Here is a 26,156-nt window from a genome sequence, read left to right on the forward strand (position 1 = left end):
GAGTTAGTTGCGCCCATTCTTCTCAGGTCTGAGGCATTCGTTTTGGAATGGGTCTTAGTTTTTGGCTTTCAATAAGTGGTATCACATCCTATTTTGAAAAAATTATTTGAATTTGAAGTAAATTTCACAAGGGCTTTCCATGCGTGATACTATACTATACGATACTGATCCGGTCGAGCCTGCCCATTCGAGTTGTTATCGTAAGTCGGGAGAATAACTCTAAGGACAAAGTCAAGTCTTAAGACAGCGATTGACCGGTACAGCCCTATCATTTCTACTCTTCGGAGCTCGTACATAAACAATTGAGTTTGAGCTCTGTTTCAGATAGTTTTATCAAAATTATTGGGCTTATTGATAGAGTATAAACAACCATAGTAAAAATTTTAACAGTTATGTGATGGTAAATAATTACTGCCGCATATACTCACAAGAGCATCACACGCTTTCTCATTTGGCTAACTCCCGAAGAATGATTAAAATGAGCGCTTGTTTTATACCTTGACAAACCTCAAAATATTTTGATTGACGTCTTAAAAATCTGCGTTAAATATAATCTGAGCTAATAAATATAATAACCCAATTCACAGTCTGCAAATTGCTTGTTGCAGAAGTTAGTAGAATAAAAACGATTCGCTTGTTTACTAATAAAGACAGCAAACTTCGAAAGCTATGAATGTTTAAAGCGCCAATTTAACACGTGATAAAAGTGTTCGCAAAAGCGCGGATAGTAATAAAATTTTCGCGAACGATAAAAACTGATTCGAATGAAGATTTAATGCCACAACTGAATGGCGCCGAAGCAGCAACCTCATGTCTGTCTTTATGACTTTCAAGACGTAATGTTGTACCCGCCCACAATACTACTTCTAAATAATACTCTACTCCGACAAAAGCCTTTATGAATACAATATAAATCAAAGCAAACGAAAAACTCGCGACAAGAATAAATGGAAGGATCTGTAATGAAAAGGAATACAATCGCGGCGTTAGTGAAGCAATTATTTTAATAAAGCTGTTAAAAAACGTGAAAGGATTAGTCCGTGTTAATTTCATACATTAATTTTGTACTTTAACAAGGTCTTTCGGTATTTTCACACACAGACTCGTCTTTGTATTCAGGTATGTGTGCCACGGACATGCACAGCTATATAGCTACTCGAACTTTGTCACGTAAATAAACATCGAAGAAAATGACGATGATTTCTAACTCTACCGATGTACCGTTGCTATTTACTTCATTTGATATTACACGTTTGCATACTGTTTGTATATTTTTATTCAACTTATCCGTTTATTTACTATGAGACGGATTGAATTCTATTTAGTATATTGAAGTATTCATTTGCATAAATATATTGTTAATATATATTGATCTTGTTTTTATTAAAATTACAAAATAGTTCAAAATATCGGAGATGATATTACTCATATGTTTATGGCTTCCTAAGTCTTGGGTAATTAAGAAGCCCTTTGGATAAATTGTATTAAAAATCCTGAAGGAAAACAATTAATTAGTGTTTATACTATACTATGAAGAGCGAATTATAAAACATGTTTGAACTTGTGAATTATCAAATTTATAATTAATTTTATCGGCATAGCCACATTATTAATTGTAATTCTTCAACACCCAAAATAAAAAAAAAATAAGAAAAACAGTTATAACTATAAATTTTGATCCATCGAATAATCCTATATCTTATGGTCCAAACTCCATTTGAGGGTACCTATTAACAGAGCCTTACAATAAAAAATACATAATTAGACAAAATTACCATACGTGAGTAGGAAACCATGCATCGAGTATTCATCTTGAGTCGTTCGAAGTTGCGTAACAATAATATTGGCATAGAAGCGCCGTTGAAATAAAATAAATAAAGCTAATGAGCGATGTCTGTCAAATCGTGACTGCTGGGTGCTGTTGACTACATAAAGGCGATGCCACATATAGCCGAGTGCTTTAATTTTATCGAATGTTCACGGTCGAGCATTGAGTGCATCGTACACTAGAAACGTGTTATAGCTTAATGACATTTTTCATGCACGTTGTTTGCAAAATGATTTAATAAGAACAAAAAGTATTAAAATATTTGAAGAGAAGACTGATATTATGTTTATTATAAGTCTCGGTGTGACGTACCCCTACGTACGACGTACGAAATGTTATGGTTTTATCATAAAACTGAATATTTTACGCATTTCAAGTACTCAAATTTGAGCTCAGCTCTTTATATTAGTAAACAGGAAAATATATTACAGAAAACAGTTAGGAACAGTAAATAGTAATAGACGTAAAAAATTTGTTATGCGTTAACACTGAAATAAAATATTTTTTAAGACTTAAAGAAAAAGTGACTGTAATTGAAAATATTAAACACAAATTTAATGAATAATGGCTCAATTTCAGTAATAATATTCTCGCTATCAAACGTATAAAAGTTTAATTTCTAATTAATAATAAAAGAAACGATGTGTGCTTAAGACAACATGACAGAAATGAAAATATTCTCAAGACGAGGCTAGTCATACGAAATATAACTGTTTCGTTAACGTATTTTTTGTGCTTTATTCATAAAGTAAAAAATACAGAATATATAATAATAATAATTATGTGCAAATTACTCTAGTTGCTCGGGCTGATTGCTCTCACTTAGTGGCTATAGCCGACTTTACTCGAACAAGCATTACATATGCGTGACAGCTCATTCTAATTCAACACTAATGAAATAACGCGCTCAACGTACCTAAAAAAAAACCCTTAAAAAGTAGCAATCGATACTCAATCAAAACTAACAATAGATTAAAAACATAATTTAACATTAAAATGTGACCCGACCCTAAATAAAATGAGCTTACAAATTTCAAAAGCGTATTTTGTTTGACGTACAATCAATACAAAGCAAATTGTTTCTAATAATGATTGCTCACTTCCGCATCAATTCGTTTCATTGTCGTTTTATTTTTATAATACAAAGTATCATTGTTTGGTTGTTGGATGCCGATAATAATCGATGCAGTTATAATTAGTGTTATAAATGATGCTACTTAAAATGTTTTCACATCGTCTTTTTGATAACATACAACAGTGGGAGGCTCCTTTGCATCGGATACCGGCTAGATTATGGGTACCGATAATGTGGAAGCATTACTGTGTTTAGGTCTGAAGGGCGCCGTAGCTAGTGATATACTTAACATCTTATGTCTCAAGGTAACGAACGCAATTGTATTACAACTCAGAATTTTTGGGTTTATCAAGAATCCTGAGCGGCATTTCATTGTAATGGGCAGGGCAATTACCATCAGCTGAAAGTCCTGCTCGTCTCGTGCCTTATTTTCATAAAAAATGAAAACTGATAATATACAAGTATAGTAAAATACCACGGTTTCTGAAGACGAAATGTCAAACAATGTTCGTTCTGGACGAAGCTTTGGAACGAATGGAACCGTAGTAGGAAATACGCAAAACTTCTATCGAAATTTCGATTTTCGTTGAATAAGACTATTATATAAGACATATTGTTTCAATACATTCATACGTCTTTCGTTCTTCGTTTCATTTATTTCTTCTTACTCTCCTATTTATGACATCATCAGCCATTGCTATTTTTCCTCATCTGTCTTCAACTCTTGATATTTTTTTTTTAATGATAATAAAGGACGAGACGAGCAGGACGTTCAGCTGATGGTAATTGATACGCCATGCCCATTTCAATGCAGAACCGCTCAGGATTCTTGAAAAACCTTCGTCACCTTGAGACATAAGATGTTAAGCCCCATTTGCCCAGTATATTCACTAGCTACGGCGCCCTTCAGACCGAAACACAGTAATGCTTACACATTACTGCTTCGCGGCAGAAATAGGCGCCGTTGTGGTACCCATAACCTAGCCGGCTTCCTGTGCAAAGGAGCCTCCCACTGGGAATCCGTTATAGTCTGTGTTCATCTTATCTATATATTAGTAAGCCTATGTTTATATCCACTAATGTATTTAGCATTCACACCTGTCCACAACATGTTATTTCAATAATAAAATCTTGCTCTCTAAGGAATTCAATTTAATCGCATGTAAGACAGGTAGCCAATTAGCAATCTGAACTTTTTCCAATTTTATTGGTATGCTTATGCGTTAAGATACCAAGCTTGTTGATGATAAAAATACAAGTGCTTACCTTATCTTGAATTAATGTAGTCATAAGTTATAAACATAAGTTCAATAAGGTTAATTCGATTCTTGAGAATTTCGTCGGTTTCTGTTTTCGATTATTTTAATTAAGTGCATATTATTTAAGGAAAGTATTATTTAATTGATAACAGCTGATAAATATTTATTTTTATCTCGTATAGTGGACTGTATCAATGGCTGCTGTACTCAGCATCAAGAAATCGAAAATACTATTAAAAATTAGTATTATTAGAAGTTATGACATTAATATTTTCTTTGCTTAAAGCGAATATTAAACATTTTAATATAATCCAATTAAGAAGGAATGAACGTGTTATTTCAACTAAATTCATCAAATATCAATTATTTTGTTAAATTAACTCGTTGCTTTAAATTACACCCTTAGATGTATCAAATGGGGCTAGATGTAGTTCAACAAATTGGACAATAACATATTAAAATAAATGTCGTTGTATATGTATATTTTAATTTTTCGAAATAATTAATGTTAAAATACAGTGCTAAGTGTAATATATGGTATTTACTGCTTTTTTTGCATTGGGGTGAGTAGTAAAGGTGGATGAAACATGAAGTCTAACGATTGTATGCGAAGGTATTACTGCCTCTATGCTCTGATGCAGCACTAGGGCCATCGATAGACCATTGTCAACCTTTGTTTTAATGAAAACAAGGGATGAGATGAGCAGGACGTTCAGCTGATGGTAATTGATACGCCCTACCCATTACAATGCAGAACCGCTCAGGATTCTCGAAAAACCTTCGTCACCTTGAGTCATAAGTTGTTAAGTCTCGTTTGCCTAGTAATTTTACTAGCTACGGCGCCCTTCAGACCGAAACACAGCAATGCTTACACATTACCGCTTCACGGCAGAAATAGACGCCGTTGTGGTACCCATAATCTAGCCGGCTTCCTATGCAAAGGAGCCTCCCACTGGTGAGAAAAGACTTCATTTTTATTGATCCAATGTTGTATTGACATGGAAATCCCAAACTGATCCATCATTCTGTAGAAGTATATATTATGGATTGCTTCGTATTGTAGATAGACCAATGTTTCTACATGTCGACGTAGGTTAAAAATAACATTGGTCACCAAGAAAATGTAAAAGTGATAGCTGTGAAGAAATTCTAAGAATATTAACAATCATTAGAAATTATCTAAGCATATTATAATAAAATCTTGAGCGAGTCGTGTCTTTACATAGAATTTAAAATTAAACAATATTTACACTTATAGTTAAATTAAATTTGAAACCAAAATTTATGAACGATGCTCCTCGAACCCGCGTCCTCTCGGGTTCCATCCGAGCGCTTTTTCATCTGAGCCTACCGTTCGAGTGACCAGAAACTACCAACTAGGTACCCACATATAATTTCATTCGTTTGTCGTTATTAGAAACAATATGTCCATGATATTGCTGATAATCGTAGATCATCAATATGTCTAGATAGACTGTGACAGCTGTCAAAACGTCAAAAAATTGAGGTTGAGCGTTAACCTCTATCTTGAGCAATACACGCACACTTACACAAAGTGACGTACAAATCGCGAGTGTAAGAGGTAGCTTGTCACGCACACTAAAGAAATAAACCTGGCCTGTTTTCATCGGTCGTCTAGAAGCAAGAGGCTCTATCTATATACGCATAAATTGTCTAAGCCGATAATAAGGCCACAATTGTCGAAATTGTAACACTATTTATTTTAATAATCATAAAATACATTTTAATTAATCTTTATCTCATTTAAATGTAATTATATTTTTCGAATAACACAATAAATGAAAATACATAAGGAATAATGAAAGTTAACTGCCGATTGTTATTATCGTAAAGTACCGGATTTATTTTATGACAATAAAGACGTAGCGTCGAGTATAAAATTTAATTACTGGAATTAATTTTTATTTACTCAAAACAATTTAACGAGCTTATAATCATTGCTTTAGTCCTTTTGAAGACGTTTACAAGAATTTTAAATATCTTTCCAAATGATTTGAGTTTTCTCTAGTGTTATTTCCTAACTGCAGTCTCGTGCCAGTTTTTGGCGATTCAACATTTCCTGAGGATGCCTCGTGTAGAGGCGAAACACGTATCGAATTGTTTAAAGACAAATATTGGCGGAATTAACACTAGAGAAAACTCAAATCATGGATTCCGCAAAGTAACGCCTACTTTAATAAAATTTTGTATATATCTTATTAAAGTTAAAACTTCTATAGGCGAGGTTAATAATGCGAAACATAATGTTCGCTTATGTATTATATTTATAAAGTGATAGCTTCTTAGTTAAGGTTTAATTATTTAATACAAATTATGTAACATAACTGATCGTGACAACTCAGGCCCATTCAATGCGTTACAAAGTGGGCTAGATTATGGGTGCCAGAACGGCGCCTATTTCTGCCGTGAAGCAGTAATGTGTAACCATTACTGTGTTTCGGTCTGAAGGGCGCCGGAGCTAGTGAAATTACTGGGCAAATGAGACTTAACATCTTATGTCTCAAGGTGACGAGCGCAGTTGAAGTGCCGCTCAGAAGTTTTGGGGTTTTTCAAGACTCCTGAGCAGCACTGCATTGTAATGTAATGGGCAGGGCGTATCAATTACCATCAGTTGAACGTCCTGCTCGTCTCGTCCCTTATTTTCATATAAAAAAAAAGTGCACAAAACGCCTAAAAAAGTTTTCACTTTTAAATGTACGCGCTTGAGGTTGTAGTAGTAACCTCGTTTTAAAAAGTATCCTCCCATAGATTGATGGAAAAAACAGATTAAAATTATGATCAATAGATCGGTTGATTGCCAATAAAGGATTGATTTGAAATGATGGCTGTGAGTGTGAATCTCTTCATGGGAATAAGAGATGAAACATATCGTCATCAATAAAACAATAATCTGCCCAAGAAAATGACATTAACATGATATATTTTGTAACAATATCACACATAAAGATGGAATTGAATTCATATAAAAATATATATTATTTATCGACCATAGTTTCTTAAACTTGAACATTTTAGTCTTCTAGAAATATTAATTTTAACATATTATTTAGAGGAGCGGACGCAACGTCCGCACATTAGCTGTAGTTTGGCCATAGTAAACACAAACAGTTAAAGTTACTGATAAATATATTTTAATTTTATATATATTTTTGTAATTGCTAATTAAATGCTCGCATAAATCCTTCATTTATTCACAGTGTGTGTGGATGTTATCTACTGCACTCAATAACTCTTGTGGTTTTATTAATTAATTTACATTTTTTTTTTTAGTTTCTCGTGTATGGGTATTTGACGTTGAGTAAATTTTATTGCATAACTTTAGATATATATTGTAATTAAAATAATATCTAAAACGGTGGTGCTGTAAAAGATGATGCAAACGAGTGATAGTGAGTTTCTTGCCACTTCTTCTCATTAAAGCTTTTGCGAGGTGATAGTAACTCGTAAAGAGAAAAAAATTAAGATGCATAAGTATAATTTCTTTGATCTAAGTTATAAAGTGATTTTGATTTGAAACAAACGTTTATTTCTCTATCGGTTTTACTTAATGGCTGTTACCTTTAATCTACTAGATATTAGATCGAATTTTTTGAGGAACCCTACATAATGAATCCCAAATCAAAGTGAAAGCGTAATTAAGCCGAATTCTTGTCCAACTTTGACTTTGTATCAATACCTCGTTCATCAAAGTCGATCAGAAAGCGTAGGACGATACCAGAGACCTTACTAAATACATTTGACAAGACTAGCACTCGATGAGAAAGTACTTGTAACCTCTGGTGGGAAAATTAACACTCCTTGTAATAGTTATTTATGAGGCGAGATGGAATTTTTGTGTATCGTATTCATTCATTGGGATGACGTTGTCGAGTGACGGCTAATCTTTAACCAAATTTAAAATGAGGTTCGCTATTTATCTATTTTATTATGTGTATTCAATTTTTTGAAGTTAAAACTTCTTTAGCGGCATTGGTCACTTTTTGGTGAGAGAAAATGTAAGGTAAGGTAGGGTGCGCGACACCGATATGCTCATGTCTGGCGCACGCCATAAAAAAACAATTATAAATATATATTCAGCAATTTTTGGATGGGTGAAATCTCGTGAAGTCGCGTCACCGAAATGCTTATAGCAGTATATCTGTAGCTATACAGCTGACGTATTGTGCAACATTAGTGCTGTGTATATCTTATAAGTGAAATTGAATGGATTTAGTAAAAAGTTCAATGTGTATTATACTGTGAATTGTTGAAATAGTATTCTTGTTTGATTAATATATTATTGAAACTAAGTTTTATAAATAATTTGAAATTAATAATTTAAGTAATAAGTTCAAAGTTTTCACTTTTATCGGCGGTCTCTACTACTGCCAATTTTTGGTTTATCTGCGTCGGGGTAATCTGTTCTTTGAAACAATAAGCCACTGTTTTGGCTGCATAATATATCTATGAAATAAAAATGATATTGATAGATGATAAGAATATATTAATTTGAATTTGATTGAATACGTGATTTTCTGACACAGGTTTTGTCACCTAAAATAAGGTCCCAGCCAATTATATCATGAAACATAACTTTTGGAACCAATAAAGAAATTTGAATTTGAATACTTATACGCGTAGAATGAGACTGTTGAAAGCTTTTATTGCTAAAGAGCAGTATGTGTAAATTAAGTAGTTTGTAAATTTTTACAGTTGCCAAATTAAACACTTACAAAATTTACAGAAAATATCCTTTAGAATGTTATGTAGGTATCAAACCTATCCTTGACCATAGAATATATTGTCCGTGAGTAAGGTCGATATCATAATATTACTAAATTTAATTTGCCTAATATTATTTCAATCTAACTCAAAGTTCATATCAGAGGTTTGAAGCAAGGTTTTCCTTCTACTATGAACTGGAATATTTTTTACTTCGAATTCCAAAAGGGCGACGAGATTGATGACTAAATATAGCCTACTTAAAAAAAACAGACAAGTGCGAGTCGAACTCGCCCACCGAGGGTTCCGTACATATTATTAGGTGCCTACCTATACTTATAAAACCTACAAAAGGCTTCTTTTCCATTCTCCGTCATAAGTCGAAAACTATACAAATTATAAGAAATCTTTTTTTTTTTGGAAAAGGAGGACAAACGAGCGTACACGTACCAGGGTCACCTGGTGTTAAGTAATCACCGCCGCACACATTCTCTTGCAGCACCAGAGGAATGAATTCTTAAAATAATAATAATAATGATGAGAAGGCCTTGAGTTTTAGTTTAGAAAATGGCAGGAGTTAGGTTAAACAAATTTTAAAATACCCTCTCCCGTCAGCCACTTCGATAATAAAAACGCTATACAAATCATATTAAAATACTTCTGTATGTCATAATATCCGTGAAAATCGATCTGTTAAATGGAAATCGTAGTTCAACTTAAAAAGTTATAGCTTTATAACTGAACATCGAAGACATAATTAATATTTATTAATCAAAAATTTTTATAAGAGATCTTTAATTATTTATCGATAAATCAAAGTGTACAAAACGTATGCAAAGTGAGTTAATAAGAAATATTATTAATACGTAACTATCATAAATTATGTGTTACATTTGCGCCTACCAATTAACCTATATTATCTCCAATTAAGTATGTTCGACAATTTATCGCGCTTTCTTCATCCAAAATATTACCTATTAAAATGATGAATGATCTTTTAACTATAGTGTTTAGGTTTGTAATTTAATTGTTAATTATGTTAAAAGTTCGTTACGTGTTCTAGTATAACCCTCGACCATCTAACTTTGTCCAGCCTAAAGAGCTTTGCGGGTTCGATCTCCGCTAGGTACATTATGAGCTCATTTCTTCACATCGTATATTATATAATTAATAATATTTGTTTAATTTGGAAAGCTTCTCTACCAACTCAGTTGAAAACGGGTGTTTTGATGGCGAAAAATCTATATAATGTATGTATAAAAACGTTTTATTGCATTTTTACTCCAAGCAGAGCTCGATCACAGAGGTACTGTGGTGTAATTCTATAATCGCTGTAGTAGGAATGTCTCATTAATAAATTCCTACGGGTAAACGGATCACTATTCATAAATATAAACAAACTGGCTGATATAATGAAACTTGAACTGCAGATTGCAGGTTTCTTCAAAAAACCGAGCATCTTTAATGATGTAGTGGTTGAGGTTATCACCTACCATCATTTGAGCCCCATGCTTATCAGTAAATAAATTCCATGAATAATAATGAAAAATATAGGGAGGCATACGATTGCTTTTCTAATAAATTCTCCAATGTTTGAAAATCAGGACAATGATGAAAGTTATTTTGAATTAGCGAAAATATAAAGTAATCTTTATATAGGTAACTAAACCCATAATTACAAGTATGTAACATTCAATTCAAATACATTTTTAAATATAAATTTAATTAATTAATTTAAAATATAACAATTACATATTTTTATATCGGCAATAACAAAAAAATATATCATACACTATATATCCTAAGAGAGACAATATGACCTTTATTATGTCGTTACGCATTACAAAACAACCCATGGCGTATTGTGATGCGATAAAACCCCGACTGCACTTTTTCCTTGTTGCATAACATGAATTATTATAAGATAGACCACAAAATTCAAACCAGAAAACAACAGTACAGGCTTATAAATAATACTACTTAATTCCGTAGGACAACACTGCAAAATTGTTACCAATATCCGGGCCAGTTTCCACAAATCTATTATTCAAATTGTCAAACAATCCCAGGCGATTCGAATAAATTTTAATTAAAGCGAACATTCTCGCGATGACCGCTACTAACATAATTGACAATAGCTTGATGAATCACTCCAGCCACCTTGTTATAACGTCGCCAAAGCCATCTATCTTGGCTTGGCATATAGTGCATAGAAAACTTTAATTTGATACAAACCAAGTGATATATTGCGTTCCGTTTTATTTATGTATTTGACATTTATTATTTTGTGTTCTATTTTTTTTTTATGGAATAGGATGACAAGGCGTTGCCGGCCTTTAAGGAAGGTGTACGCGCTTTTCTTGAAGGTACCCATGTCGTATCGTCCCGGAAACACCGCACAAGGAAGCTCATTCCACAGCTTCGTAGTACGAGGAAGAAAGCTCCTTGAAAACCGCACTGTGGAGGACCGCCACACATCCAGATGGTGCGGATGATATCGTAACTTGTGGCGTGTCGTGCGAAGGTGAAATTCGGCGGCAGGAATCAAGTTGAACAGCTTTTCGGAACACTCCCAGTGATAAATGCGGTAGAAGACACACAATGAAGCGACGTCTCTACGCAACGCCAAGTGATCCAGTCGTTCACAGAGCGCTAGATCCCCGACAATTCGAACTGCTCTATGCATTGCGTTGTGTGTTAGAGACACACTATAAACTCTAATAAGAGGGTTGTTATAAAATAGGTACAGTGCGTGTATTTCGTAAATTTCTCTATAATTTTTTTAAGAAATATTTGACATTTAAAACGTATTAACTTTGAACACGATTTATATAAGTAAAAAAATTGTTAATTTCAAGTACACGCACCTAAAATATCGCTGATCTAAGGACAATGAATACTATCCTTTCGTGATACAGTATTTACTAGTACGAAACGATAGGGTTAATCAGTTTAATGACAGCCACTAAGTTACCTTCAATAATAAAAGTTATCTTTGACTAATAGTTAGTTATATTGTGTTTAGTTAATTGTATAGATTAAGATTGTATTAAAGTACTTATTGTAATAAAGATTACTATAAGTATTACAAATATCATTTGTACCAAAGTTTATGAAAGATGCGGGAGTCAAACCCCGCGACCTCTCGGGTTTCATCCGAACACTCTTACCAACTGAGCCATCGATTTATTTATTGGATGCAGCACCTTAAAAACTAATTTGTCACGTTAATAACAGGGATATATAATACTCTATTTGATTGAAAAGAGTGGCCGTTGAGTTTCTTGTATGTTCTTATTACGAGCTCTACTTTTTCCGAACATAATATGGTAGAATCAGTAATTTAAAAGAAATATTTATAGCAACCATTCAAAAGCGCTTAGTTTAAGTCTAAGTGAATAAAGTTTATTTGACTTTGACTTTGAATATAACTAACTATAAGGAGAGATGGGAGGGCGGAGGTAATATGCTAGCGTTATAGTGATTCGAATTGAAAGGCGCCGTTGATAGATGGATAGACAAGTTTAATGAGTCTTAATATTTTGGGTTCAATCAAGAAACTTACCATAGTATCGGGTACAAAAAGATACACCAAAATTTACATGATTGTGACATTAAATAATCTATGCGTAGGCTCAGTTGAAAAGAGGGTTTGGAAGGAAACCGACAGGTCGCCGTTCCGCATCGTTTATGAATTTGGTTACAAATTTAAATTGTACAATAATGTAGTCAAAAATGATACATAAAAAAACCACACCGGTAAGAATATTATAAAATATGCTGTGAGCACCTTTAGTTAACAGATAGAAGATATATGGAATATGGAATTACTAATTTGTAAGGAAATGGCTATGTGTATTTATTGTAAGTGTTCAAATAAATAAATATAAGCAATAGAGAAATTCTGCGAGTATTTACTATGATAAATGCAGTAGAAGGTGCAGACAACTTCTAGTCAATGTTAAAGATTCAAGTTAGGAATTGTTCGTCTTTGATTCAAGCCGCTTTTCGTTGTATGCGGTTAAGTGGAAGCAACTGGACATGGACTTAGAAAGACCAAAAAAAATATGTATGTAGTTTAGTATGCACGCAAGAAGTTATAATTCTTTGGTGGAACGTGCTATTCTACGTTTTCAGAAAGCACAATTTTGTAAAAATCTTGCAAAGATGGCTTTGACAATTAATTATCAAATAATGAATACGGCTGTATGGGCTTAAACCCTTTGCCTGTCCTAATAATGGACGAAGAAACCAAATAAAAATAAAAAAACGAATGACACACTCGTCAGAAAATTTTAGGAACCAATTTCAACCTGTTACTTTTGTGTTACAGTGATACGGGCGATCTTAAAATTTCTCACTCTCATATTTTTATCATAACGCGCGTAAAGAAGTATAGCTTCAAAACAATAAAAATACAAAAAACTATCTTTCCGTAACCTCTTCTCTCCTTTAATGTTAGTATTACATAAAATTCAAATAGTGAAATACTCTCGGAAGTGTGGAGCTTACCAAGTCTAAACGTAATCTCTATAATATCTCTATTTAATAAATAACGGGATCGTAGGCTTTTAGTTAAAGCATTCCACATCAATTGAAAAAAGACAATCGTTTATTTCGAGGTTCGTATCAGTAACACTCGCTTGTTGAAATTATTCTCTCCTTGTCCGAGCCTTTCTGACTCAATGAAATTATAGAGTTCCAAATGTTAAGAGGCTGCACTAACTTATTACAAAAATAATTGTTATTAATTAGACTCTGAATACTTTAGTTTTTAGAATTATTATTATTATTATTTGAAGAGGGTGGCTATTTCCTGGTCCTAAAAGGTTCCTAGTAACACCGCGTCCAGAATTGGACTATTGTGTTCGCCACTCATACTAAAGCTCATCGTCAAGCCCTACCGCCTTTACGAACCGCAGTAGTTCCTTGACGCGAGTGTTGCAAACACTATCTGGTGGTACGAAGTAGTTGCCAAAGATTGTGTTACGCTTATGCATTAGTGGGCCGCAGTCGCAGAGTAGATGAATAGGTGTTTCATCATCCTCAAGGCAGAACCTGCAAGCCTTGTCGCTTCTGATGCCGACCACACTGAGGTGCTTGTTTAGGCGACAGTGCCCGGTTAGCATCCTAGTGAGTATGCATAGATTTTTCCTGTTCAATGATAGGGCTTCATTCGCGTAGCTACTGTTGAATGCCCTTATCAGTGCTTTAGAGTGGTTTAAACCTGAAGAGTTGTTCCAGCGTTTAAGTGCTTCTTGTTTACATTGGTTACTCAGGGTGTGTCGGATGGCGCTCTTTGGCAGTCCACAAATGGGTTCCGGACCATTACGGACTGCTTTAGCCCCAGCTCTTGCGAGCTCATCGGCCATTTCATTGCCTATGATTCCGGCGTGCCCTGGGACCCATCTGAGAATCACTCTGTTTTTCATGCCTAATGAATTCAGGCATTCGACGCAATTATTGACTAACTTAGACGACGTCAAGTCAGCGTCTAAAGCCAACAATGCTGCCTGACTATCAGAGTGAATGTATATGTTATGATTGAAGTAGCCTTTTTGGATATTGGTTTCCGCACATTCCAGGATGGCGTACACCTCTGCTTGAAATATGGAGGTAAAGCTTCCCAGGTTTGTGCTGGATTTAAACCTGGGGCGTTCTCCATAGACCCCACAGCCGACTTCATTTTCCATTTTGGACCCATCGGTGAACCACATGAGGCTCCCGTCCTTCCACGTGACTTTGTTGTTCATCCAGTCGTCCCTGGAAGGTAGTTCCACGATATAGTGTTTAACAGAGATTAATTGTGGAATCATCTGATCAGGTAACATGCCTAATATGTGGTCTCGCAGAACTGAGTCCTCTAAGGTCCTAAGCGTTTGCGACATCCAGTTACATGAACCCCCCTGGGCGATTGCCCTCAGCATGCTTGCCTTCGCCTCTTGCTGTATGAACAGTGGAAGAGGCGGTAGGTTTAGCATTGCTTCAATGGCCGCACCAGGAGAAGACGTCATGGCTCCGGTTACCAACATACAGGCAAGTCTCTGCAGGCTATTTAGTCTGTCTGCAGTTGTTTTCTGGTTGGCTTTGTTCCACCACACAATGGAGGCGTATGTGATTGTTGGTCTCACAATTGCTTTGAATAGCCATAGGAGGATCTTGGGGCGCATTCCCCAATGTCTCCCTACCAGACGTCGACATACACCCAAGGTGGTTTTAGCCTTTTTCACGGCTTTGTCGATGTGAGAATTCCATGTGAGTTTCTGGTCGAATGTGACTCCCAGATACTTAACCTCAGCTGAGAATTCCAAAGTAGAGCCGTTCAAGGTGGGAGACTTCAGTTTGTTAAGTGTCCGTTTCCTCGTGAATGGCACAATAACAGTCTTTCCTGCGTTGACTGACAGCTTGTTGGCTGTACACCACTGTGAGATGGTGTTTAGCGCCTTTTGCAGTATAGAGCTTAGTAAGCTTTGGCAGAAACCTCTGACGATAATAACTAGGTCGTCTGCGTACCCTAGTGCATCAATTCTGAGTTCTGCCAGCTTACTAAGTAGTTCGTCTACTGCTAGTGTCCATAGAAGTGGCGAAAGAACGCCACCTTGTGGGCAACCTCGCGTAGTGTATAGCTCCAGTGATGTCCCATGGAGGGAGATTAGAGCTTTGCGATTTGAGAGCATTGACCTTACCCATTTGACAGTGGTGGAGTCTACATTTTTGTTAATTAGTCCCTTCACTAGCGTGTCTGTCGGGGTATTGTCAAAGGCGCCCTCAATGTCTAGAAACGCACAAAGTGCAATCTGTTTGTCTTGTAACGCCTTCTCGACTCTATCCACAAGTTGTAGAAAGGCCGTTTCTGTAGACCTGCCTCTACAGTAGGCGTGTTGAGAACTATGAATGGGCTTTAGGCTTAGAGCATGCTCTCTTATGTGTCTGTCCAAGACTTTCTCAATAACATTTAGGAGAAAGGAGGTTAGGCTAATGGGTCTGAAGGAGCTTGGCAGGGAGTAGTCCTTTCTGCCTGCCTTAGGTATAAATAGTACTTTAGCCCTAGTCCATTGCTCTGGAAGATAGCCCCAGGCAAAGCTTACCCGGTATATCTTGACTAGTAGCGGTACTAGGATATCCAGGCCTTTTTGAAGAAGCGCTGGAAAAATGTTGTCTAGACCGCTTGACTTGTAGGGTTTCAGAGTCTTGATGGCGCACCTTATATCCCGGGGTCTGATTATCTTTGCCGCTCTACGCCAGTCCTCGTCAAGAGGCCGTTGTGTAGGCGTTGCAACTTTAGTTTTTAGAATGGTCTATATTCCTATGAAATATAGAATTTATCAATACAACCGGTACAGGCGAAATAATTGGTTCACTATAAATTTATTACTTACTAATAAAATAATAATTAATTTCCAACTAACAATTAATATATAATTATGTTGTATGCATTATTAAGGTTAATGATAGAGTAACATGGTGTTTACTTTTTAACCAATAATTAACTTTCATCTGAAAAACTATATCACTGTTGTTTTAACATTTGGCAGTACTGAATGATTGTTCCTGATTGGCTGTTTGAACTAGGTTTGCCAACCTAGTCCATCAAGGTTTCGATTTGTGCAACATGATGACCTATAATATTTTAGATAAGTCACATTCGGCTGGGAGGTGCTGCACAGAACGGGCACGTAAGTTAAGTACTTAACTGTTTTAATTATTATTCAAACAAAATAAATCTTGCAAATATATTTACTTGTAATTTCTATTCCCTATACTCTATTTTGTGGCTATTCTAGCAAACGCATCTCAAAATGACTTACAGCGTAGGGCTCTATAACTTAGAATGTTACAGTGCATTATATTTATACAGCAGAAAAGGTGTGGTATCAATACTGTCCCGGACAAATTGCACTCGTCACATTGAGACATGAGATGCTAAGTCTCATTTGCCCAGTCCCAGCTACGGTACAAACAGATGGAAATAATAATATAAATATTTATGTATTTAAAAGTATTTAAAAATATTTCAAATAGTTCATAGCTCTATGCTGGGCTTAAGTAATTTGTCGTATTATATCAAAGATGTCTGTCTCCAAGTCATTTCATATCAATCCCTTGTCAAATTAACGACGAGCTTACATTCAGATTATTAGACGAAATAACAATGAAATAGTATCGTGGCGCATCCTGCTAACTCCATCGTTTTCTTTCATACTTTAAAAAACTTTCGAAATGATTTAGTCAACTTATTCTCTTAAAAACAATAAAGGCTAAATGTGACATCAATTTAAAAAAAAAAGTCTAGTCGCTGGTTGCAATTCCCGCTACAATCTCAAGCATCAAGCTGTTTGTGATGTGATTCAAATATTCTGTGTGGTAGAATTTTTAATTGATAATTCCGATGGGGTAGCGAATCACTGTTCACAAATTGAAGTGAATTAGAACGCGGTTTGTAAATATCGTACTCGAGGTCAAGTCAGATCGGCAGCCAAAGATGAAAATGGCAGGAGGTATTATTTATTATCAGATATTCATCCGTTTATGACTGCCATAAAAAAGTATGAAAATTAAAAAGGGATCCAAAAGGTGTTTCCCGTAATTCTTAAGACAAGGCGGAACGGCATAAACACACATAAGTGATATAGCGACAGGATGCACCTGCGTTTATTATTAAAAAATGCATGAGATTCCATAATTAAATTAGCGTCTTCGACAATTAAAAATGAAAGAACACGCGGCGTCCTACCGAACACCGCTGGGCGCCTGGTACACAACACATATAACATCGCGTTTTATACCCATCAAATCATTCGATAATTGAAATGAGTTCCCTGTAAAAAGCAAGAGAACGATTAACCCCATACCTTTTAAGACGTCCGAGATACACAAATGGACTTTGTATTAGAATTTATGTCACTTAAGAGATGATATAAAAACGCGCCGACGGGATTACACGTAATAAAAATATGGGAACGACAAGAATGTCTTCCCGGTTGTCAATCGCTCGGTTTAATAATCGTAAAATGTTTTTGATCAAGTCTACCTTCAATTGAGTACGGGTTAAGTACTACAACGATTATGTACTTTAATTACACAAGTATATACCTTACCTTTCAACTTTCATTTGTAAATAGCTGACTAGAAACTACATACTTTTACAATATTATGCAGAATTTTTAGAATTTGCATCTATGTAATATGTAGATCTTTAATTTAATTTACATACTAAAACTTATGAAGGATGTGGAGGACGAACCCGAATCTCTCACGATACGCCCTAGCGCTTTGCTCACTAAGCAAACCGACCGAATGACGCGTGATTCGTATATATTGCTGTTTGTTCAACTCTCAACTTGTGGCGCCATCTACAGGGTCTACTTTATACTTAATAGTGGATAGCCTGGTCAACAGATGATTCCATATTTAAGATGAATAATTCAATTTCCTAGACTTGAAATATATCTCTTTCATATCACAAACGAATTTGTATTACTAATATATACAGTAATCACATAAAAATTTAGAATAAGTGTTAGTATACTACAATTACATTGAAAGGAAATCGCTCCTATTATTGCCAACAGTTGAGTTAATTTTGCACAACACTATAGCTGTTTTTTATCATTTTTTTCTAAAATTTTCTTTCAAAAAGTTCATCTCATACCAACAAAATTAACAGCTGCAATCGCCGTATTCTTTCTTGGTACGATTTGCTAATAAACCTAAAATCAAATCAAATCAAAAACACTTTCCTCATATAGTTCAAGGAAATGACACTTATGAATGTCAAAAGAAGATACTGTTTAAAAATAATATAATAAGTAACGCATATAATGAATGCTGCTATAAGACGCCCAAAGAACTGCAGTATAAAATTGATATACAGACTAATTCAAGATAAGAATTCCTAAGCAATCATTAACACTCTAGGGAGGCTTCATAACGAGGAGTTAGTTCAGGGGCAAAGGCTATCGGAAATCTTGAAGACTTAGGAGCTGAAACCCGTCCAGAATATTGAGGAACTGGACAAAGCCTCTGCTCCATCGTTCGCAATTTTTTATCACTAGAAAATATGCATACTTAATTGTTACAAAAATCACAGAAGTCTTATGTATTTGAGTAATTGAAGTTATTATCTTAAATTTCAAAAGTGAGGTAAATATCTTTAAAATTATTACCAGTGCATACAAATCTTGTCACTTCATCTTTCCTTTAGAGATTTACTTTCTTCTCACGAATCTTACAACGTTGTTAACTCAAATGTATACACTTCTACAATAAAGTCCCAGCCACTGTTCAGGCATTGTCTATAAATAAATTTAAATGTTTTATAAAAAAATGGCTCTGTCGTAAATCCTATTACTCCACTGCTGAATATCTAAATGATCGGACAGCCTGGGACTAGATTGTGATTATTTTATAGCAACTGTACAATATTGTATATTTTTATTGAAAAGAGCGCAAAAAAAAGAATGCTGGGAGAGTTTCTTGCGCCGCTTCTTCTCTCTCAGAGCGCCATTTGTTTCCGAAGCGGTAGTAGTATCTAGTAGTATAAGAAATGACATCAAAAAGAATTCTAAAGGAATCAATTTTGAGAAAATAAATGCCTTTTATGCCTTTTATGCCTTTTTACACTTCTACAATAAAGTCCCAGCCACTGTTCAGGCATTGTCTATAAATAAATTTAAATGTTTTATAAAAAAATGGCTCTGTCGTAAATCCTATTACTCCACTGCTGAATATCTAAATGATCGGACAGCCTGGGACTAGATTGTGATTATTTTATAGCAACTGTACAATATTGTATACTTTTATTGAAAAGAGCGCAAAAAAAAAGAATGCTGGAGAGTTTCTTGCGCCGCTTCTTCTCTCTCAGAGCGCCATTTGTTTCCGAGGCGGTAGTAGTATCTAGTAGTATAAGAAATGACATCAAAAAGAATTCTAAAGGAATCAATTTTGAGAAAATAAATGCCTTTTATGCCTTTTATGCCTTTTAATGTATACTTTGGAGACGAGCTAATTATTCTATTTCACAATGATTATGCAAATATTTCAATAGATTCTCACCAACAGTGTTTCTAATACCAAATTTTAGCTTCCCAATACAATTTTTACGATCTGTCAAGCCGTTATCCATATCATTAAAGTTAAAGACGATAAAAATTGATTCTAATGATTTTGAATATTAATCGAATACGTCTAATTATTGGAAAAGAAACTTAACGAATATAAAATATCATCAAGGCATAAATACAGTTTCAAATAGTAGGCTAACTACACAAACTTTTGATGGACATAACTAGTTAAAAGGCAGTAAGTCGATTTTTCTAGAAAGCTTTGACAGTCAATACTGATTTTAGAAATTTGTAATAGAAATATATTATATATGTTGGTGAAGCCTAATATATAGGTAAAAAGGAAAAAATAAAGGAAATAGCTTCAGGATATTTGAAAATGTTAATTTTAAAAAACATGCGTAAGAGTCTATCTCGCCCTCACTTTTATATCTATTGGTATATTATGTCTGCCGACATATGCTGTAACCAAACATTTTTGGCATACTAAAAGATTTAAAGGGTTATTAAGTTTATGTTAATCTTAAGATAAAAGTATATTTTGAAATGTGCTTACGTATTAATTTAGATTTACTTATTTTGACTTACTCGTGTGAGGTATTGACTACTTGGCGTTTGAGAATTTTTGTTGCTTCACTTTACATACTATATTGTAATTGAAATGATTTGTAAAGAGATGAAGCTGTAACTGAGGATTTAAAAGAGTGGATTTTCTTGCCACTTCTTCTCATTAAAACTCAACCTTTTCCGAAGTAAGTGGAAAATAAAAAAGCAAACTTTTGACATTCATGGGTGTCTTTTCCTTGATATTCATGTATAAAGTGACTTTGATTTGATTTGATTTTAGGTTTATTAGAATACCATTCCATTTTAGAACGTTGATTAGTTTTTCCTAAATTTGCTTTGTCTCAGCTAGTAAATTGTTATTATTTTCTGATTCCAACTAATCGATAACTTTTGGGTAACCTTATATTTATAATGCTGAAAATTATTATCAGAGAGTTTTCCATTTATTGATAGTTAAATGTTACACGAATAACAGTTTTATTTTAATACAACGTGTATGTAGTGTAGTAGAGACCACTTAAAATGCCATTATGCGGACCGTATTTTGTTCGGCTTGACCTCCACAAAGTTCTACGAACATTTCGCTATGACGGTGCTTAAAGCAATAAACAGCAAAATGTGAATATTAACAAATTTACAAATGAACTGTTGTTGTTGCTACAAGAAAATTCATTTAAGTGAAATATAGGTCGTGTGTCATGAGAATTTTTCTCACATGACATTCCTACAATTGAATAGTTTTTGAGACGAACGCGAAAGATAGTAAAGGCTTGTTCATCACACCCACGGTCGAATTTTGTTTTTTTTTTTATTATTTTTATATAATTTACGATTTTTAAAATATGATATGTTTGTGTTTATTTAACCAGAATCTAATATAAATTTGACTTAAAAATACCTATATATTTGCAATACTAATAATTCAGTCTTTGTATTTTTTTTTCATTATATAAGCCTTTGTCCAGCAGTGGATGTCTTACGGCTGATGATGATGTTGATATAAGACCATTCACTGTTGCCGTAATGAAATTACTGGAAGAGAATGAGAGTTAATAACTTATGTCCCAAGGTGACGAGCGTAATTGTAGCACCGCTGAGAATTTATAGGTTTTTCATGAATCCTGAGCGGCACATCATCGTAACAGGCAGGGCGTATCAATTACCATCAGCCGACCGTTCCTACTCGTCTCATCCCTTATATCCATAAAAAAGTAAGGCCAAAAGGTGGTTCAAGCTGAGATGTGGAAAATTATAGCGGATATCGAAACCGCAACCCGTTGCTATTTGGGTATACACCACTCGATCAATATTACTTTATTTAACGTGAAAGCGATATTCACATCAGTACCAATAAACACAAACATTTATACAAATGCATATATCAACAACGTCGATATTATATCATAATCATGGTATTAAATTAGACGTTTATCTATCAACGTAATTACACAATAAATAAATGACCCAATAAACAAAAGCTAAAGATGTTTCGAATAATATTTAATGAAAATTCCCTATTTCGTTCACATTTTTAAACGCCCACACCTCACTAGGTGTTGCGTTAATCGGTGGGTAATTTATACAACGAATTCTCAACGCCCTGGACTATTAAAAACTATGGTCTTCTTAATATTCATAATGTGATCGTTTCGTTGTAAAAAACGGATGTATGGCACTCAATCCATCACAAGTTTTTATTCGTTCGACAGACTACCATTGTATAGGAGTTCAACAATAAAATATAAACATTTATAAAAAACATCATAAAAGAATTCAATATTACGAGATCACTCGACGCGCGTTTAAATTCAAATTAAGACGAAATTGCTTTTTCACTTCGAATATTATTTTAGTGAACTTGAGATATGTCTGTGTGTATTTTGTGTGTTTGAAGTATGTTTTTCATTGCTGCTGCTATTTCTTGGACACTAAAAAACTTACTAATTGTGTAGAGTTACTGAACACATTTAATTATTTTTTGGATCTACAAGAATATTTAGTAAATATGATAACTACATAATTTTTATTTCTTAACTTTTGGATACAGAGTAAATATGCCAAGTTTTGGATTAGAATTGGTATTCGTATAAGTTTGTAAATATATTTCATGATAATTTCTTATTTTATTTCAAACTGTTTGCGGAATTATCGAAAACATGTCATAGATGAGCCGAAAGTGAACATTTATGTCTTTGTTTTTTTATTTTATTTTATTTATTTGGAGAAAAAATCAGAACAATTATCTAAAATCTAGGTACAAATAAGTGGCTTATAATACTAAAACAATTGTTCCTTAGAAATTTCTCACTAAGACTTAAAGTTTCTAATGTGACAAGTACAGTTTATTTAACTAAATATTACTGAAAAAGAACAATGGTAATCGATTTATATAAAAAAAAGTTCAGTTAATTGATATAATACGCCTAAATTTAACTAGATTTAACTTTAGTGAGTTTTGGAAAATATTTCTTATGTATCGATTGAAATACACAAAATATGAAAACTTACGTGAAACGCGTATGAGTTTGTGAATAATCCCATTCTAAATATTAAAAAACATTGTACAATCATTGCTTTAAAAAAAATAATTATCTTACTAATGTTAATCTACAATAATTGATCTACTAAATAACAACTAAATTACCAATTAATATGAAAGCAATTTAACTAGTATATATGTAGTTGCATACTTCGATTGTAATTTATGAGTTAATTTAGAGTTATCACACGAATTACTCAATTATAAATTTTATCGGTGCATTTTTAATATACAATATAGACAGCTTATTTATCAGACGACGAAGACATCAGCGAATCATGATATGAATAATAACCTCCCCGTGAATTACTTTAATAACTATTTATTAAACTTACATGAACTTATAAAATATTATCCTTGATGACGTACAAGTTATAAGGAAATAACGTATAAAAATTACAATTAATTATACAATGTCTAAAGTTATTAATATTCGCTAAAAGGAAATTTTTCGCCTCGAAGCGAATTCGGTAAATGGTTAAATAAAATGTTAGAATTAATTTTACCTATTAATCAAAATGAAAAAAAAATTTAGTTGAAACAAAACCATGCTTATATATTTGAAATTATTAATATGATTACATGAAGTTAAAACTATTACTACGAGATAGCGTACCAAGAATACTGGCAGCATTTCCACGTTGGATAGCTAGGCTGATCCATTGGCTGAAATAGCTGTCAGCGCTTACGTTTCCAGTATCTAGGGACGAGACGAGCAGGACGTTCAGCTGATGGTAATTGATACGCCCTGCCCATTACAATGCAGTGCCGCTCAGGATTCTTGAAAAACACAAAAATTCTAAGCGGCAATACAAAAGCGCGCATCACCTCGAGACATAAGATGTTAAGTTTCATTTGCCCAGTAATTTCACTAGCTATGGCACCCTTCAGACCGAAACACAATAATGCTTACACATTACTGTTTCACCGTGGCGGTATCCATAATCTAGCCGGCATCCTGTGCAAAGGAGCCTCCCACTGGTCTTATTTTTTGTCTGTTATCACTTAAAACTTTGAAAGCATTCATCTGAAAATGGTGTGATAAATTCATATGATTAAACAATTTATGTATATTTAAGAATTCACTATTAACCTTCAAAGAAAATCAACAATTTCTGGATTAAATTAAATATTATCTTACGCGGCTGTTTGTTAAACTAACTGAAATGTTAATAGGTGTACCGCACCTGCTTAAGGTCAGCTATGGGTGGACGTTTACGCGAACGCCCGTCACTTGCGCCCGACGCCACTAAACCCACAATTATCCATATTGGAAGATCAGATCAAAAACAGCGACAGCATCCTATTATGATGTACACGAAATCAATGTTGGGAGCGTTTCATTTACGCGTTTATTTAGAGTTGACAGCGCAACTAATTTATAGTCTAATGGAGAGTGTAGTTTATCTAGGAAATTAGATCTGAGTTATTAAGTTTGAGTGGAACATAGCATTATAATTTGCAAATTGAAGATAAGTTCTACTGGAGTTTTGTCTGTTTGTTTGGCAACGTGTTGCAGATTCATCAAGATACGTGCAATCAATGCCTGTCTCCTAGAGTAAGGTAGGTAAACTAACATGTCATTGTCAATTTGCAATACTAGAGGAATCACAGTAGCAATGCCGATCTTTTTGAATGTTGCACGCGTTTTTTTCATGACACCCATGTCGTTTCGGAAACATAGTACCAAAACCTGTAACTCAACTCAAGAGTTTGTTGACAAATTTATCCAAAAATATGCTAAAGCTCATCAACATAGACGTCGCAATCATGTGAATGTCGAGACAATCCAGCTCCTTGACAATACTGATATAGTCTAGAAGACTAAAACGAGTAGTACACCCGTAATCCAGAAGATGAAGGTAAATGAAGTATATTACAAAGACCCATCTGCGGGATATGAACACGAAATGGTCATGTAATGTACGGTATTTTGGCTACTACATAAACTATAATTATTATAGTTAATTTGTAGCCAAAATCATCTATAATAATATATAACATCTATAATTATTATGCATTATGTTTACTCGACCAAAATACTCAAACATTATCTTATCAATTAATAAACAAACAAACAAAGGAAGATAACAAAAGAAACAGAAAAACAAAAACGCAATCTGGTAATGGAACTCTCGAGAAACATAACCTATTAATTGTTAACTGAAAAGCTAAGAATTAAATTCTACAACACCAATTTACTAATTGGACAACAAGAATCACATCTAAATATACAATCTATTTCGTGAATAAGCTATTACTTTCGGGAATATACAAAAATATAAAAGGTTTGTCCTATGACCGGAAGAAAACGTATGAATTCTACGTTGTATAAATGTAGGTAAATTCTAGTAATATCTGGCTATTTCTCATGCCCAAGCCTCAAACCTTCAGTTGCTGTTTCAACTGCCGAAGACGGCAAACGTCGTAAATATGTTGGTCGTATTGAGTCTTACATCTTTGTGCCGTTTTTAGTCGAGACACTTGGCACTTGGGGCCCAGGGCGCGAAAAATGTACAAAGTACGCGTCTTAATAGGTCTTAAAGAAAACTAAATGCTGACAGCTAGTTCGGCCAACGGATCAGCCTAGCTATCCATTTCTGAAATGATGCCGGCTAATTTATACTTCATCTAATCATATTAAGGCTGGTTTACACAATATTAGCTGTTAAGGTTTAAGTCAAATTTAACGTTATTAGTGACGCTGACTTTACCATAGCCTACGGTATGTGTTTCACCATCGTATTCATTGCCATAGTTAAATTTAAAAAGTGAAATATCGAGTCAATAACAAATATTTATCGGAAACTTTTAACAGGTTGCTATTTAGCTACTTAACATTTACAACAGCAGTAACGGCGAAGATTGGACGGTTACGGATAAAAGTTAAAGTTATGACGTCATCTAAATATTGTCAAATAGTGCAACACAGTTTTTGCTTAAACACTACATTAACATGTTTGTTGATAAAGATTTCTTTTGAACGAAACTTTCTACTTATTGGTTATGTCTTAATCACTAACTCATATGAATGTAGTGTACGTACAATAGTATATGATAATATCTCCCAAATCCTTTATCGTCGAACTTCCCTCTTCAACTA

The 26,156-nt window shown here is 34.2% G+C and overlaps 1 protein-coding gene across 2 annotated transcripts in view; it reads right to left on the reverse strand.

Annotated features, from left to right (window-relative positions):
• The window catches only part of LOC126975265 (uncharacterized), a 129,914-nt gene that overhangs the window by 79,106 nt on the left and 24,652 nt on the right, over positions 1-26,156 (reverse strand). The gene's annotated exons all lie outside the window — the stretch shown is intronic.

Source organism: Leptidea sinapis, chromosome 35 (assembly GCF_905404315.1).
Source record: "Leptidea sinapis chromosome 35, ilLepSina1.1, whole genome shotgun sequence".
In the NCBI taxonomy this organism is placed as follows: Eukaryota; Metazoa; Arthropoda; class Insecta; order Lepidoptera; family Pieridae; genus Leptidea; species Leptidea sinapis.